Here is a 17921-nt window from a genome sequence, read left to right as displayed (position 1 = left end):
ACTTCGTCCAACGTTGTTCTAGCTTACCGATCTTTTTAGAATAATAGGATTTGTCCAAGTCTGAAAATAACCAATCAATGCAATCACCGCCTCGTTGAAAAGAATCTTTTTCCCGCTTGTACTGCACGATTTACAAAGCAATAAAAAACAATTTTAGTAGGTTGTCAAAATAAATTCAAACATAAATATCTACTGTTGATTGATCACATTCTAGAGCGACACTGAACTTATTAAAGTGTTTTTTTTTTCAATATTTCTTAGCGAAAGCACATCTTTGATCTAAAATCCGAACCGAATCTGTTGAGTGGCAGCGGCGGCATGTGGTGACAGTTTTTTCAATTTTCCATGAACACAATACTCCACCGAATAACTCAGCTCTCACTGTTGCAATTTTTTTTATCACATCAGGCTTCCACTGCACATTGAAGCTATGTTTAACCCAAAAACAATGTTCGAATTCACAAAAATTAAAAGTCACCAGAAGTCCGTTCACATAAGCTTTCTCCCGGCAAAAAAAAAAAAAATGAAATCAATTAGCTTTTTCATTAATTTGGATAATATGTAAGAATGCAATGGAAACAGATCTCAACTTTATGCACAGGTATTATATGGTTGATATTTTTAATAAATTAGTTCAATAAGATTTTAAGCTTTCTACTTTGGTACCTGATTGAGAACATAAAAAAAATCATCGAATAAAATGCTTTTCAAATCAAGCGAATAAGAATCAAACTTCGGACGCTATTTATAAAAAATCAAATTTCGGACACTTTACTTTGTAATTTTTTGAACAAAAATTACATTACACTTCATTATATTTTATAGTCAACCGCCAATGTCCTGGAAAAAAGGTAAGAAAGATGGTGATTTTTCGAGCGACATAGCATGCGCTGCCATAACTATTTCTCAAATAGTGACGTCAGTCGTTGTGTTTATATTCGATTGCCATGTGAAAATGTTATTTTCAGTATGTGTTTTATCAATGAAAAACAAACATTTCATTGAAATTCTCGCTGATTATGAATATAATGTGACGGCGTGTAGTGGATATTTGTGAAATTACGTTGAAAAAGACGAATGAAAGTTATATTTCAGTACAACATTTTCACTCCCCCACGGTCATAGAAACGAACGAAGTTTCGTTAGTTTTACAATACCATATAGATATTACTATGGGTCTCAGTGTCGATGTGTGTGATGTGGGAAAATAGTGTTCAATTAAACAGCATTTCACCGAAAATGTGAATGATTCCGAGGACTAAGAATACGACTGCTCCTTGGACCTTTTTACCATATAAATAATGGAAATAAGTAACAATACAATTACCACCTTTTAAAAAACAAACCGTTGCAAGATTTCATGAGAAATTTGGCTCAAATCATCATGAAAACGTGAGTATTTTGAACATTGTTTTGTTTCTTCCATATACGTTTCATAGAGAACGCAAATAATTACGACACAAAATTTTGCATACGAATACAAGAATACTTCGCCTACTGCTTCACCTCGATATGTACCTCATTGTTCAACTGCGAAACACTTACCAAGCAATCACAGTAATCTGATAACGATGATGAGAACTGATGAAAGGCGGGAGAAATTTTAATATTGATGAACGGGTAAATTCTACGTGCTCACCAGCCGTGTGCTAAAGTCTGCTTCATTTAATATTGGAACAAATTCTTTTGCTCATTGTGGGCTCCTAGTGGACGGATTTGGAAACTTTTTTCACCCACGTGTCGGGAAATTCATTACCTTTCACCATGTATTTATGTCATAACACCATAGCATTTTGTAAATAACCGCCATGGAAGCCGAACGGAGAGATAAAATTGTGCACAGTTTTCTTGAAAATCCATTGTTGTCGGCATCTAAGCTAGCTAAACAGCTTAAAATGCCCAGAAATACCGTATGGCGTGTTATCAAGCAGTACAAGGAAACATTGACGACGGCTCGGAAGCCGCATTCGAAGCGTCGGAGTGGAACTGTCGACCGGAAACTGCGTGGGAAAGTCATCAAGGCCGTCAAGAGGAATCCCAATCTTTCAGACCGCGATTTGGCCAATAAGTTCCAGGCCGCTCACAGTACGGTGCGACGAATTCGTCTCCGGGAAGGAATAAGGTCATTCCGAGCCAGCAAACAGCCAAATCGGACGCTGAAGCAGAACAATGTGGCCAGAATCCGTGCTCGAAAGCTGTACGACCAAGTGCTGACCAAGTTCGACGGATGTATTCTGATGGACGATGAGACCTACGTGAAGGCGGACTTTGGGCAAATCCCAGGTCAAAAATTTTATTTGGCGACGGCTCGGGGGGATGTACCTGCAAAATTTAAGTTCGTGTTTGCGGATAAATTCGCCCGCAAGTACATGATTTGGCAGGGGATATGCAGTTGTGGACAGAAAACCAAAGTCTTTCTCACTGACAAGACAATGACATCAGAAGTCTACAAAAAAGAGTGCCTACAGAAACGGATTCTGCCGTTTATTCGTGCCCACGACCGTCCAGTAATGTTTTGGCCGGACCTCGCAAGCTGCCATTACAGCAAAACGGTTATGGAATGGTACGCAACGAACGGGGTCAGCGTAATACCGAAGGACCTTAACCCCCCAAACTGCCCCCAGTTCCGGCCGATAGAGAAATAATGGGCAATCACGAAGCGGAGGCTTAAGGCAAAGGGAAAACTTGTTAGGAACATGACTCAAATGAAGAACTGGTGGAATCAAATCGCCAAAACGGTGGACGAAAAGGGTGTGCGCCGCCTAATGTGCCGTATTACGGGAAAAGTACGAGAATTTCTTCGAAACAGCAATGAATAATTTTTTTAATTTTTTTTATGAAAGAGTAAAGAAAATGCTACATTTGTATGAGAAACAAATTATGAATTCGTTAATAAATGACTGAACTACACGCAATTGTTTGTGTTCCTATATTAAATGAAGCAGACTTTATGTTTGATGCTAGGATCGTTAGCAAAATCTCAAGCAGAACTGTCAGTGGGATACCCAATTCATGCGAAAACAAAGGGAAAATGTCAGTGGGATACTTGATATGTTGGCTCCTGTCAGTTCAATAGGGGTTCTCTAAATACGTCACCCGGGTGGTGCTCACGCTAAACAAACGTCAAACACAAACGATAATGAGTAGTGTTGTCAGATTTTTGCCGATTATGTTATAATTCAAATAATTGTTCGTTCGTCAGGATGCCTCCTTCCTTGTTTCTGCACATTTCGGCCGGCGGCACAAAGCCTTTGTGCGAGGCGTTTAGTTTCTTGAAGAACTTCCGCGATTCTCGAGAACGATAAAGCAGTTCCATCTCCTCACACTCTTTCTCTTCCAGGCGGCGCTTTTTTTCCCCGAAAGAGATGTGTTTGTTGCCTTCGCTTCAGTTTGTATCGTTCCACGTTTTGTCGAGTCGCTCGTTGCAGCATTGCTGCGCGTGCTGCATCCTTCTCGTTCAGGAGCGCTCTGCACTCGTCGTGAAACCATTCGTTCCGTTGTCCTCGTTGTTCATACCCGATGACGGTCTCTGCCGTGCTGCTAATTGCTGCTTTTAAGGTGTTCCAGCATTCATCGAGGGGAACAGCATCCAGTTCGTCTACCCTCGGTAACGCAGCTTCAAGACGCTGCGAGTATGTTGCAGCAACGTTCGACTCCTGTAGTCGTCGTAGATGATACCGTGGTGAGCGCTGGTGTCTCATGTTATTGACAACTGACAGTTTAGAACGCAGTTTGACCATCACCAGGTAGTGGTCTGAATCGATGTTAGGGCCACGATAGGTTCTGACGTCGATTATATCTGAGAAGGGCCGACCGTCGATCAAAACGTGGTCAATTTGTGTTTCTGTTTGCTGTGGTGATCTCCAGGTGTAACGGTATTGGATGCTGTGTTGGAAGAAGGTGCTACGTATGGCCATGTTCTTGGAGGCATCGAAGTCGATAAGTCTTAGGTCGTTTTCGTTGGTTCGCTGATGGCCGCTGAACCTATCAATTACCGGTCTGAATTCCTCCTCTTGGCCGACCTGAGCATTCAAATCACCGATGACGATTTTGATGTCGTGTTTTGGGCAGCGATCGTATTCACGCTCTAGCTGCGCGTAGAATTCTTCTTTATCGTCATCGGTGCTAGCTAGATGGGGGCTGTGGACGTTGATAATGCTGATATTGAAGAAGTGGCCTCTCATTCTCAATCTGCACATTCTTTCATTGATCGGCCACCAACCAATCACCCGTTTTTGCATCTCCCCCATCGAGATGAAAGGTGTACCCGGCTCGTGTGTGTTGCCGCAGCTCTGATAAATGGTGTCCTCACCATGGAACGATCGCACCATCGAACCTTTCCAGCACACCTCCTGCAGCGCTACGATGTTGAAATTGCGGGCTCTCAATATTTCCGAAAGAATTCGGGTACTCGCAAGAAAATTGAGAGACTTGCAGTTCCATGTTCCGAGTTTCCAATCTCTAGTCCGTGTTCTTTGCGTGGGTCTAGTCCGATTGTCCTGTCTCGAATTTCTTTGTGAATTTTCCTGCGCGTTTTATTTTTACGGATAGCTTGCAGGGCCTGCACCAACCCCCTGTCTCGCCGGAGGATCATCGTGCACAGCTCTTTTTAGAGTCCCCGCTGGCACGAAGACAGTGATCAGCCGCCCCTAACATGGGGATCAAACGCTGATTTGAGCCGCACCTCCATGGTGAACAGACGCTCGGATAGGCCCCCTTCCCTGTCAGCATACGACCAAGATTCCACTGGGGATGGTTACCCGATCTTCACTATGGTTACTCGTAACCCAGCCGGCACCACGGGGAGGTAGGGATAGGAGTTACTGGACAGGAAGCTAAGAACCACGAATGGGGTCTATTTTATGCCTGCAGGTACGCGAAGTACCGATGGTACGCTTAGTCCAGTCATTTACCAACCTATTTTTTCCGATTTTCGGATATGTTATGTAAAACAACCTCAGCTTTCAAGAAAAAATATAACAAAATAGCGCCCTTGGTCCCAAAACCATTTTTTCCTTCTGTATTATAGTGACAACAATTTTGGCTGGTTCGTCACTTTACTTCCATTTCGGAAGAATACATTTTTGTGTAAAGATTCCCCGAATCCTTGAATTATTGAACCAAGGTTCTTGAATGAACCTTCTGCATAGGACACTGCTTGCTCCCTTGGTGTGATGAAGGTTTACCTGAATTAACTTTATTCTGTCCAGCCTTTGGTTCGTCTTCATGAGTGACTGCCGGAACCCGAAAAGCTTGTTAGGATTGTTCATTTGAGTACCAGGAGTTGCGCGGTAAAGAAGGTCAGCTACATCAGTAACCCACTTAATGCACTAAAGGGCGGAAAATACTGTGTAGGGCGCCCCGACACAGGCTCCGTTATCGGCAGGGTATATAATGAAACCCCCCCCCCCTACCATCCATCCCTCGGCACGGGTCACGTAATACCTTGGCCTAGGGGTTTATCCATTACTTTCTTTCCATAATAACCATGGATAACAGCTATTATAACCTTCCTTCTCAGGGGCTTTGGACCCACTGCTCTGGTCCTCAATAGTTTTAGGTTCGTTTTCGGACATGCTATTATAGAGATCCGTCATTCGCAGGCAGAGTTGCGATAAGTTCAGAGGAAAACTTCAACAACATTAGTGGTTTCACATTTCTTCTATCCATATATGTTAAAAGTGTTCCATTCAATCACTAACTGTTATCGATCTTGAAATTACGATTACGGGATTGTTCGATAATGTTTAATTCAAAAGATCCAGTTTAGGTCGGGTATTTAATCAAAATAATTGATAACCAATGTTCTGAAGAACAAACTTTGAGTGCTGTCAGTAATGCTCTTGGTTCACGTCCATTTCCATTGTACCTTTATGTTAAAACTTTTCTTCATAACAATTTCATTAAAGTCGAACCTATATGTTTCAATATCTAATGTTAAAAATGAACCCTTTCCCGTTATAATTGTGTTGTTTGCTAATTTGATTGGACAACATAACTCGAATCGTAGCATCCCAAAAACAAGATGAAGAACGGCAGTTACCGAAACCACAAACGAATAAATAGCAAAAAAACAAACCTTCGAGGAACGAGAGCAATGCTGCAATAATCACTGCCAATAATGTGCATCATCTCGTCTGAGCCGCACATAATCAATTTCGAGAAGCAGCAAAGCCGATAACCGGATCGTGGTTTGGCAGAAGTTAACTGAATGATGGAACTATTGGCAGAGTGGACCGAAAGAAAAGGGAAGAGATCCAAAAAAAATCTCCCAAATCGATGGGCAGATAATCTGGTTTACTCCGGTCCTGTTTCTCGGCCGGCATGAGAAATTCTCCTCTCGTACATTGAAACATAGACAGGGGAAGAAGCAGCATGTGCATCATCTTCTGCAACTAGAAGCGATGTCCGAATCCGGCTTTTGCTCTGGCCATGCAAGAAGAAGCAGAAGCAGGAGCAGAGTAGAGGAGGAGGAGGAGTAGGATCAGCCAACAACAGCTAGAACAAACATTCACCGAATTCTTGTTCAAAATGAAAGAAAACATGTGTTTTTATGAATCGCTCTCATGGCCGATGGAAAGAGGAAAACGAAAATCGACCCTTTGAAGTTGGGAGCTTTCTTTTCTCTCTCTTTCTCTTGGGCTCTGGGCGAGGCACAAAATTGTGGGAGCGCTGTAATTTAAGCCCGGTGTAATCCTGTAATCTGTAGTAAATCGGCTTGGACCTCATCGGTGGCTAGAATGTAGAACACAAGCCCGAGATGGATGGCAGCATCCTGACACAAGTTGTTTACACATTTCTGTTGAATGCGGTGCCGAATGTTATTGTTTCACATGGTTTTAGCCACCGGTATAATAGTAAGACCATTACTGGCTATTAGGAGCTCAAATCATCCTAAATATTTGCTCAACACACGCACGGTAGCTCTTTGTCTTTGTTATGTGGGCGTACGAAGTATTTTGTCCCGGTGAAGGTGAAAGTAGATGATCCGGAAAAAGGTGTAATTTATGCAGATCACAATTTTTCGATGTTTCCACTCCTCGCGGAAAAAATAATCAGGTTGCGATAATGAGCAATCATCAGATGTTAGAAAACCAGCAGCAATCAACGCATCCAAACAAAGCCAATCATATATCAAAGACACCGACGTGTCTTCAGAGAATTGCTCTCGACTCGAGAACTGGAGTGCGTTGGCGGTCCTTCTTGTTCCCTGTCTCTGCTGAATGATTCCAGAGAGAATAAAAAGCGGGGAAATAAGTCGAGCGCATTCAACAGTCGCCATAATTATGTCGATTCCAATCGAGATCAAAGCGAGTGGTATATTGTAATTAATATCTCCTCATCTTCTACTCAAATATGACAACAGCAGTGAGCACCCGACCCCGTCAGAAGGATGCAGCGAAAAAAAAATAAATAAAAATTTATCCACTCTCATCAGGCCACTCCTTGGCGCAATAGCAATCTTCAGCCTCCCGCGTATTGTGCCGGCAGATAGAGAACGAACACACAGCCGGAAGAACAAACAAGTGATCCTGCACTAGAAAAATAACTGATGCTTTTAAATTTCCATATTTTCCTCAGCACTTCGATTCGCACTCGAGCGTGACAATCGCGTCACAGGCCGAAGCCGCGCACAACGCGGGATCGACACAAACCGAACGGAATCACTTTTCATCCCGCCGTCACAGCCGAGCCGCCCCATTGAGGAAAAGCGAGATAAATCTGGTCGAATTAACGGTGAATAGAGGATGAGCATTAAATATACATAATCACTGCAGCAGCCACTGTCGTTGTCGTCTCTGCCGGAGCAATTGATATTCATAACTTTGCCGCCTCCACCTCTATGATCCCGCTCATGGCGTTTGTGGAATTCACCCACGCGTACGGAAAGCCGGTACAGAGACAGAGAAGGGTGGATGAAGAAGGACTCTTCTTTTCTCTCGTGGTGCGATGGTCGTTTGTTCCCAAGTACTCCGGTCCTCTATATGTGTATTTGCATTTCACTTTGATGTTTGAATAAGTCAACACTATTATCAAATGAAATCTCGGCATGTTATCGGGCTTTCTCGTCTCGTCGTTTTGGCTTCATTTGTGCTCTCTTGGTAGTTTGAATGTTTACGCTTCGCTTTGGGTTGGGTTCATACTCCATTGATTGCTCCCGTTTGATAACAGATAGGATACTCTTTGAAAGTCTCGAACCTTATCTGGTTCGATCCACCTTTTTTACCTTTTTTAATAGTTGGTACCTTACTTTCCGGTGTCACTTTTTTAATTGCGATTGTATGCATTGGAAGCGCGATCTCATCCGTTTCTATAGAAACTGTGGGCGAAAAACAGATAAATACACCTCCTCAAGCCCAAATTTTCTCAGCACAATAGTCTTTGTTGACAATTTCGTTATTTTCTGTCACCATTTCTAAATTAATTTATTTATTTTGACATAGTACTTTGTCTTTGATTTCTATACAGGGAGGTCACTCTACGAAAAATGTAACGATTCATTAAGAGTTTTCAAACGCTCATTACTCAAAATTATCGTTATTGCGACATATGTTGTGTTATATACCATTAGATAGAAAATTTATCCAGCCAATTTTTGCTTGAAATACGAACAGAGGATATAGTAAAAAAGTTTAACAATTTGACAATTTAAATGCGTATGTTTTTTCGATTACACTAACCACTCGCTTTCCTCCCCGACGCAACGAGCAATTTTGTTGCTTACATACATTGCGAGTTGATACGTGTTAGGGGAGATGGGGGTAAGACGGACATGCTAAGGAAAACTTTTTGTATCTTTGGAAACTCATGTTTTCAAAAATTTAAAAGGAGTTTCTTACAGTTCTTTATACTGGTTTTCGAAACAACTGGCCAAATGTTTTATAAAAATGTGTTTTCCCATGTTTTTTACTGAAAATAAAACATGCCGAAAACATTCTTATAGGTGCGGGTATAATGGACATTAGAGTTCCAATGAAAATGGCCATCTCGAATTTTCAAAGCGAACTTGATTAAAAATGTTGATTCCCACGAAAAACTACCCTATGCAAAATATCAGCTCGATCGGACTTCATTTACTAGTGTCGCACAGCGGTCAAAGTTTGAGTTTTTTGAAAACCGAAAAATCACCACAGTAAAGGAAATCGAGTTTTTCGAAAAAAAAATTGTTGATGCCAAATGTCTTCAAATTGCATGAAGCATCATCCCAGAGTGTCGATTTTTGATAAAAAAGAATTTCGAGATGACGAGGTTTCATGCAATTTGAAGACATTTGGCATCAAAATTTTTTTTTCGAAAACCCCGATTTCCCCTACTCCCGCTTGGGTGATTTTTCGGTTTTCAAAAAACTCAAACTTTGACCGCTGTGCGACACTAGTAAATGAAGTCCGATCGAGCAAATATCAGCTCGATCGGACTTCATTTACTAGTGTCGCACAGCGGTCAAAGTTTGAGTGCATAGGGTAGTTTTTCGCGGGAATCAACATTTTTAATCAAGTTCGCTTTGAAAATTCGAGGGTCACTTTTTTCCCATACATTCATTGGTACTCTAATGTTCAGTGTTTGTCTACTTCCACACAAAATACCGTTCTGAATCATTGTTTGACGTCTCCTTAGCGTGAGCACGTAGAATTTGCCAGTTCACAATATTTAAATTTCTCCCGTGTTTCATCAGTTCTCGTCATCGTTAACAGTTTACTGTGATTGCTTGGTAAGTGTTTCGCAGTTGACTATAAAATATAATCAAGTGTAATGTAATTTTCGTTCAAAAAAGTACAAAATAAAGTGTCCGAAATTTGAATTCAATCAGTGCGAAATTTGATTTTTTAAACGGTTTTATTTACCTTGCCCTCTAATTTTATGTTTGTTTGTTTGTAACATGTTTGTCTGTAGTGCTTTACCACATTCATGGAAATTTGAACTCCTTCCTGTTGACCGATTGATCTGAAATTTGGAACACACCTTTGTGTCTGCAGTCATTATAAAACTGCGTGTTTCATGATCTTAAAAATCCAAGATGGCGGCCGATGCAAAATGGCGGATTACATATTTCATCAATACCCCATCAAGCCCTTCCATTTGATACCCATATTTATCAAATGAAAGGGCATGACTATTAGAACACAGTTATTTATGAAAAATGCAAATCCTAAATGGCTGCCACCACAAAATGGCGGATTACATATTTTCTCAGAACTCCATCAATATATGAGTATCAAATAAAAGGACATGACTAGTAGAACACAATTATACATGAGGAATGCAAATCCAAAATGGCAGCCACAACAAAATGGCAGATCACATGTTTTCTCAAAACCCCCTCAATATGGGTACCAAATAAAAGAACTTAACTAGTAGAACACAGTTATACACGAGAAATGCAAATCCATAATGGCCGCCACGACGAAATGGCGATATATATTTTTTTCCAAAACCCAATCAATATGGGTATCAAATGGCGGATTACATATCAAAATCAGGTAAGTAATAAAAAAAAAGGATGAATGGATTTATTGTAGAGAAGTATACTTATCATACAGATAATGTACTAAAACTAGAAAATAAAAAAAGTAAAAAAAACTTTTTGAGTTAAACGGTTTAGTGTACTAAAAGCTAGAGAATAATTAGGCATGAAACAATTGGTAGTTATCACATCCCTTCCTTTATTAATCCAGGGCAATGATGAGACTAAAATAAAATCGTGGGGCACATCGGATTTCCATTATCAACAGTTAGTTATTTCATCATATGCCCACGATTTTATTTTAGTCTCATCATTGCCATAGATTAATGAAGGAAGGGATGTGATAACTACCAACTGCTACTTGCGTAATTATTTTCTAGCTTTTAGTACACTAAACCGTTTAATTTAAAAAGTGTTTTTTTACTTTTTTCTATTTTATAAATGGTGTCCGAAGTTTGATTCTTATTTGCTTCATTTGAAAAGCATTTTGTTCGATGATTTTTTTATGTTTTTAATCAAATAGTTACCAAAGTAGAAAGATTAAAAGCATATTGAACTATTTTATTAAAAATATCAACCAAAATACCTGTGCATAAAGTTTAAAGGAAAAAATAAAGATTTCTGCATTATATGCCTTAAGCGTCAGAAATATGATTCAGAAGGGTATCAGCTTATGATAACGGTTCTGTATACCGATACAATTATTTCTACTTTAGTATTCATTGCTTCTGTTATTTCAGCTAGCAGCAACATTCCCCGGCAACGTAATGAAATTGCTTTGCCTCCAAAACGCAGTGCGCAGTAGAAGCATGAAAATAGGTACGAGTACCATGAATATTTATGAGAAAATTATGGCTTCGCATTCTGCTAATGGTGGAAATATTAATACTCTCCGCGATAATACGTGTATCATAATGGACGCGATAAAACAAACCTATCGTCCGTCAATAACGATAATCGTTTCCTAAATTGCCAAATGCGACACGCCTCATCTCGTATCGACTTCCGTTCCCACAAGAGTCACAAAGTCACATGAGTCATGACATTCCCATGCACAGGACCCTCTTTCTTAATTCTCAGCCACTGGAAAACAATGTGTCCTGCCCATCTTTTGTGGAGCAGTTAGCCCACTGAGACAAGATCATCCCCTTTTTCCACAGGAATCATTTCTTAGAATCCATCGAGAGTCGGTGATATATAATTAAATACAACATTTCCCATGGCATCTCCCCACATTCGAGAAGCGAAGAAGCTTCCGTCCGAGAGGGCTTGGTTGCATCCCATTGGGATAAATGCCTGGTTGGTGTGTGTTCAATGCTTCTTGCACCCTGCCGGTATTGATTGCAAAACACGTATATCACCATGAATTCCGACTCCAAACTTCCACACAGGTCAGCCACGCCAAGAGCCAAATCTGTGAAATTCCATTCTTGGCAGTTGTTGCCGCATTGTTTAGCGCTCACCTTTAGAAGGATATGATCATGCTGGGAGGATTTTGTCTCGCTGCCGCTGCATTCCGCCTGGGCTGCGTAGATTACCTTGCACGAGAGCTGGCTGATACGGGCCAAAGATGCTACTTGAAGCGAATTGTATTTCGATTTAATAGGTATAAACTTCTTAATTTCTTTATTATGGGAGAGGCTTCCCCTTCGGGCGTTTTGTGGGACTGTGTGTGCGGACGGACGCGCGTATAAAGGAACACATCCGTCTTAAGGATGAGGGGTTGATACATTCGCATCCTCTTTTTTTCTCCGCTGTTGATGCGATGGTTGATACTTTTGTTGTATTTCTTGATTGGGACGTTGAAGGGCAAACGGTGATGAAAACATATGTTTCATCGTGCATCAAGCTGCTCAGTGGTATCGCTTGATTGCTACATCTTCATTCCGAAGGCAGAGTTTTTGATGATTGTCAGGATTGTCATGAACAAAATGCAACAAACAGCAATAGATTCGATTACTATTATTTACTTGGTTTAACCTTGCTCTAGTACATTAGTGTCAATGAAAAAGAAAATTGAATAGAAGAAATCTATAACCATCAGATTGGAATTACCTCATAGTGATAGGTTGTTCAGAAGTCTTATTAACAATATTCTGGTACGTTGTTGGATGCATGTTTTTCACAAAAAAAAAACACTTGAATGTGCAGTATGTGCAGGCTTAGTTGGAGTTCAGTTTAACCCATTTTATGCCAAGCATTTGAAAAATCGAACAGCAACTTTGATAATTTTTCATGGCTTTGGAAAGCAACTATATGGTAAGGTTTTGGCATCACATGATAGCTTAGTCTGTTAGCTACCACTTAGCATCAGTTTCATTCAATTTTGTATAACTTTATTGGGCAATAAATTCGGTTTAAAACAACTGCGAAAAGTACAAAACCTCATAATACCTAACAAAAAACAAAATCTCATGAAATTAAATAATATGTCAACTTTTCTACAATATTATCTCAATAAAACATCACACATGATGTAGGAAAAAAACCATTGGATTGAACCTCCTAGGGGCTGTCCACATACCACGTGGACAACTTTAGGGGGGGTAGGGGTTACAAAAATGTCCACGTTTGTCCACGGTGAGGGGGGAGGGGGTCTATATCACATCCACGTGGACACTAATAAATATTTTGAAAAACAAATATATATCTGTGTTCAACAATATAAGAAAAATATTCTGCATTGCAAGCAAATCTATACGTATTTCTGCTGTCTGATAGCACTGCGCGGTGGAAATTCTATATTTATACACATCGTTGAAATTTTTGCCGAAATTTGTATTCAGAGAGTATCGCACATGAGCTGAGAGCTATCGATTTGTTTTAATTGATTTTAAAGAATCTTACGTTATCATTATCAATCAGAATTGGGACGCTATTATCGGCAGGATCAGATACCACTAAAGCATGTTGGAATGTTGTAATATTAATTAAACACGACATCGTTTTCGATGTTTCGATTCAGTTTCCGCTCTCAATGTAAAAACCGCTTCGTTTATGTTATTCAAGAACTCGAACAACAAATTCATTCACGGGGACCTATCTTTAGAGAAGTCTTCCTAGCAGCGATGCTCTTCTTCGGTGAATTATAATATTTTGTGGAATACGCTTCTAGTTATTGGGTAGTCCAGCAAGTTTGGGTGCGCTACTGATGATAATCGAATCGAGACGCTGATGAAGAATAATCCTCGGTATACGACACATCAATTAGCAGGTTCCTTACAAGTATCTATGTTCATGAGCACCTGGTGAAACTAGATTAAGGAACGCTACAATGTATGAGTTCTACACCTATTGACCGAAAACATGAAATGGATCGTATCTTCATCAACAACTCACTTCATAAATGCAATGAAAACTCGCAGTTTGATGCAAATAGTGTCAGGCGAAGAAAAATATTATCCTTTACAACAATGTTGAGCGAAAAAAAATCTTTGAGGTGAGCGAAATGAACCATCATATCTTCATATCTCCAAAACCGATCTTCACCTGCAGAAAGTCATTCTTTGTGTCTAGTAAGATAGATAAAAAATTATGCATTATAAGCTTCTACCAAACATACAATCGATAAACTTCAACAAGCACTATTCATAACTAAACGAAGCAAAATCGTCAATCTAGAACAAACGTTCAGAATTGGCCAAGGCGTCCTCTTCCAGAATAATGCCAAACCTCATATTTCTTTGGAAGCCCCTCCAAAAATTTTTAGAGTTTGACTAGGATGAGATAGTCTACCCGCTATCATCAGATATTGCAATTTTTGTTCATCACGTTCGCTAAGTAAGCGATCGATCGTGAGTTTAAAACTCAGGATCCTCAATTGACCATCTTTGTGTTGTAACAGAATAACTACGTCCACGCAACAATTATCAGCGATGGAAATCGATCCACGGCCGAAATAAGATCGATTCATCCTTACAACTGCACTGCTCTGCAAGAAACATCGGGCTGTTGTTCTATTAATAACACAACAATGATCATATTAACTGTGTCCGCTGTCCGGTGTTCCAGCTGGACAATGGAAGAACAGATAGAGTACTCTTACGCCTTAATGGCTATTGTATAATGTACCATATGCAATGGTATGAAAGGAATACTCTTACATCTAATATGGCAACTGTGTCATGCGCTATTTATAGATTTGACAAAAAAAATGTGACATGTACACGATAAAATGCTAATGAACCTAAATAAATAAACAAATGGGATAAAAAAAAGAATTTCGACTCATTGGACACAGTTTTTTAACGAGAAAACAAAGAAGTTCTGCGATGATAAATTCAGCAAGTTGCATGAAGAATGATGAATGATCGGCAATTTTGGAGTTGAACACGCCAAAACTACATAGCACAACACAACATGTCTATATCCTTATACATGTTATGATTTTCAATCACTGTATTCCAACTACGAAGCACTTGTCTTATTCTCTTGAAAACTCACAGTTCAGCCAGCTTGCGTCGGTTTATGATAGAAAATGTCCGAGATTAGATTTACATGTGATGTTTTGCTATAACGTAAATATTATGTTTTATAACGTGATCACATGATAAATGATATTTGGAAGTAAACAAACAGCAATACAAATAGCTTCACGAGTTGTTGTCCCACAAAGCTGTCAAAGAATTGAGAAGAAATTGCCTCTGTTAATTATGTTCACATGTTTATAATGTACAAACATATAATAGAGAATAGAAACAAACATAAACTTAAATTTAGGCGCAATTCAGCTATTTTTACGAATATTTTCTCCAAGAAATAGAGAAATGTCCACGTGGACAACAGGGGGAGGGGTATAGACAATGTCCATGTTTGTCCACGGTGGGTGTCTGAAATCGTAGTTTTTCTGTCCACGTGGTATGTGGACAGCCCCCTACAGAAACAAAAATGTAGGTTTTGGCCAATGTTTTTGTTTGTCGTTTCTGCCGTTTTCCGAAAACGGAAGAACGGAAAAAATAATTCTTGAAGATTTGAGTTTCTGTAACGCCAATTATCAAAATTTTACCAATGGTTTTGGTTAAAAAAATAATGTTCACAGCTTGGTCGTTAATGGGTTCAGTTCACATGAAGTATCAAGACGATGAGATATACGAAGAAGGTACGATAATTGTCAACGGAATAGACAATGGGATATAAAATTGAGATAAAATTAATTCTAAATGGAATGAGATGGTAATACGCTTTATACACCTTTTGTAAAAGACTTGTTTCTGGGTAAGGTAAAGCGAAAATCTGCCTCTTTGTCTTCAAAATGAACATTAACGGAGCGTCTCACACATCATGTCGGAGGTTTGGGTTCGATTCTAGTTCTGGCCGGGGGATTGCTCGTCAAAGAAATCTCCACCGACTTGCTCAAGGTATGTTTTTTGACATAGGAAACTCAACTAAGTACTAATGAAATGACGCAAGTAATACTACGTTGTGCCACCGAAAAAAAGAAGGCAGTCTTCATTAGTCAGTATTCCAAGGTGTCCTCGATCAGTGATCTAAGTCACGGGACTATTAAAACTAGGTTTACGGGACGCGTCATTTTGACGCAATTCGAATTTAATAAGGAAAATTACAAAAAAATGGATGCATTTTTATTTTATCACATGTAATGACTTTTATCCATTGATCGAGGTAAATATAGTTAATTTTCTCCAAAGTGTTGAAATATCGAGATAACTCGAAAGCTAATCAAGCAAATGGAATCAAACTTGGCATATAGAGGTTTTAGGGAACGATAAACGTTTCTATGATGGTTCGACACTTCTCCCCCTCTCAAAGGGGAGGTCGCCATACAAACGAAACATAAATTTCTGCATGACTTGAGAACTAATGAAGCAAATGGAGCCAAATTTGGGATGCGAGGGTTTTTGGGTACGAGAAATTGATCTCACTCCTATATCGTCTTCTATCTATATGAATGAAAACGGATCGCCGAAAGTGTTGATAAGAGCAAAACTCTACAAAGGTATTGTCCGATTTAGGGCTGTCTTTATTCTATCATATTTTCTGTATCAAACATTTATTTCTTGTAACGGAGAAACATGTTATTTGCAAGTGGTTAAAAAATCTTGAACGAGAATTGTGTCTGAAAATAATCTGATATTATTTTTTTTTGTAGTTTTGGTAGAAGTACTAGAAATTATATAGTAAAAAGGTAATTTTAAAGGGTAGATTAGAAGATCAATCATTGAATATCAATCATTGCACTTAGTTAGAAAACGTGGATGTGATAACGAAAAATAAATTTTGGGCGGGACGAAGTTTTCCGGGTCAGCTAGTAGTATATAATGAAATTGCTTTCTAAATGTTGTGATACAGCCATTGCATGCCGAACCGATATAGTGATTCTCAGAATTGGTGGTTTTGTTTACTATTTCAAAATATCAGACCTGTTTTTTTTCGTTGGAGTGACCATTTCGAAAATCTGTTTTTTCCCATTTTTCTCAAGAATGACTTCTTTCAATAATTCATAACTTTCGATATACCAAGTTAAAGCCAGTTAGCTGGTTTCACTAAACATTAAAAAAATTAGAATCTTTTTTCGTGATCATTGATTATAATTTTTTAATAGTTTTTTTATATCGCTATATTTTTTTAATTTTTATTGAAAGGATTCTTGAGGATTTTTGAAATTACACATCCGAAAATCAAAGATGGTTTCTTTTCCGTTTTTGAGTTATGATTTTTCAAAGTTAACGATGTTCTGGAAAATAGTTTTTCCCCTTTTATCCAAAAATGACTTTTGACGTAGGACTACGTCTTTGATTTCGATAAAGGGTAGTCACTCTACGAACTCTACGAGAAGAGTTTTCAAATGAATATTACGCATCGTTCTTATGATATATTGGGTTGGGGAAAAAGAAATGTCTTATATTGTCAATATGTGACAACACCTCAACATATCTTGCGTTATACTTATCGTATTATAGTATGACCCGATACTATACGGCTTTTTAAAGACGACAATCTGTGTTACAAGTGAGTGTCGTTTTGACAGTGTTGTGATTGTCCTTTTCAGTCCAAGTTATAGCGCGTTAAAGACGGAGTCCACCAAGCAAGAAAAACGCCATATTTTTTGTTTTTACTACCTGCGAGGTAAAATTGCAACGAAGGCGCCCGAAAAAATTCGCGTACTTTATGAACCCGATACTGTAACGATTCGCACAGCACAGCGTTGGTTTGATCGATTTCGTTCTGGTGTAGTGGCTGTCGAAGTTACACCCCGTACTGGTAAGCCAATCGTCGTGGAAACCGACAAAATTGTTGAAATCATCCAAGTAGACCGGCATGTGAGCACTCGTTCGATTGGCTAGGAACTGGGTATAGACCATAAAAATGCTAATTAGAAATGCAATCTTTACCATTTGCAGAAGATTGAATTCCAAAAAAAGCTGGATGTATGGGTGCCACACGAGTTGACGCAAAAAAATCTTTTAGACCGAATCAACGCCTGCGATGCACTGCTGAA

This window comes from Toxorhynchites rutilus, chromosome 3 (assembly GCF_029784135.1).
Source record: "Toxorhynchites rutilus septentrionalis strain SRP chromosome 3, ASM2978413v1, whole genome shotgun sequence".
NCBI classification, from domain to species: domain Eukaryota; kingdom Metazoa; phylum Arthropoda; class Insecta; order Diptera; family Culicidae; genus Toxorhynchites; species Toxorhynchites rutilus.
The sequence above is the reverse complement of the archived record's forward strand: the minus strand, read 5'-3'. Positions refer to the sequence as shown.